We start from the raw sequence: 1,487 nt of genomic DNA, 5'->3' as shown, positions 1-1,487 counted from the left end.
GGCAGGAGAATTGCCTGAACCCAGGAGGCGGAGGTTGCGGTGAGCCGAGATCGCGCCATTGCACTCCAGCCTGGGTAACAAGAGCAAAACTCCATCACAAAAAAAAAAAAAAAAAAAGAAAAGAAAACAACACCCCTTTCTTGCTCTCCTCCTTCTGTTACCTCCACCTTTCTCTTCCCCTTTGCATTAAATCGACTTGAAAGAGAAGTTGGTGTTCACAGCCCCTGCACACACTCTGCTCACTTCAAACTCCAGCCCCTGGCCCCAGCGCTGCCGTCCCACGGTGAGCTGACCCACCCTGCTGCACCCAGGCTCTCTCCCCCATGATGTGTGTGCATGCTCTCCCGGGCCCCCAGAAGCCCCTCTCCTGGCTCTTCCTCCAGCCCCCACCCCTGGCACCCCTGGCACCCCTGTGGTCCTTCCTGGACTCCTCTGCAGATTCCAAACCTCTTCAGGTTGGAGTCCCAGGGTTCAGGCACTGGTCCCCAGCCACCCCCCACATGCGATCCCCACATTTTCATCTTCATCCAGCGCAGCCTCTGCCCACTCCATCTCGGGCACCTCCCATTCCCCCGGGGGGACTAAAGGGGCACCCGCGGACACGCACGCTGCGGCTCCTGGGCAGGAGGACCGCCCGCCTGTGGTCAGCTTGGAGCCCCCGACCTCCATCCGCGGCTGCTCTCGGGGGCTGCTGGCAGTTGTCATAATAAACACGGGCACCCACGATGGGACGTGAAGGAGCCTCCCCAGCCATGCCAGCCCGCCTCTGGCCTCCCCCGTCTTCCCCATCTCTCCGGCGTCGCTTCTCCAGCTCTGGCTTCGCCGCCTCATTCCCCCAAGTCCTCAGCGAACCCCGGCAGCTCCGCCTTCGGCACCGACCCGGCGCGCGCACGTCCCACACCCGCGCGGACCCACCCGGGCTCTGCACGGGGACCCCGCGGGCCGCTCCGGACGCCTCTCCAGCGCTCCCCGCAGCGGCCGGGGGTCCCGCGAGCCCGTCCTGCTCGGGATCCCCGGAGCCTCCCCGGGTGCGCCGCACCCACGCGGTCCCGCATCCCGGGGTCACTCGGCGCCAAGTCCACACGGGACTGCCCGGCACGGCCGCGTCCTGTCGAGCCCGCCTTGTCCGCCAGCGCGCACGTTTCGCTGCGCCTGCTGCGGGACACGCGGACGCGGGGCTGGGCGGGAAGAGCCGGTTCTCGGCGGGCTCCGGCAGGGTCCGGTAAGAGGAGCGCGACGCCCGCCGCGCGCAGGGCGGGGCTCCGAGTTGATGGGGCGTGTGGGCGGGGCTCCGAGCGGATGGGGCGTGGCGGCGGGCGTGTGGGCGGGGCTCCGAGCGGATGGGGCGTGGCGGCGGGCGTGTGGGCGGGGCTCCGAGCTGATGGGGCGTGGCGGCAGGCCTCTGGGCGGGGCTCCTAACTGATGGGGCGTGTGGGCGGGGCTCCGAGCTGATGGGGCGTGGCGGCAGGCGTGTGGGCGGGGCTCCG

The sequence above is a fragment of the Cebus imitator genome, unplaced genomic scaffold (assembly GCF_001604975.1).
Source record: "Cebus imitator isolate Cc_AM_T3 unplaced genomic scaffold, Cebus_imitator-1.0 Scaffold384, whole genome shotgun sequence".
In the NCBI taxonomy this organism is placed as follows: domain Eukaryota; kingdom Metazoa; phylum Chordata; class Mammalia; order Primates; family Cebidae; genus Cebus; species Cebus imitator.
Note: the sequence above shows the minus strand (reverse complement) of the source record.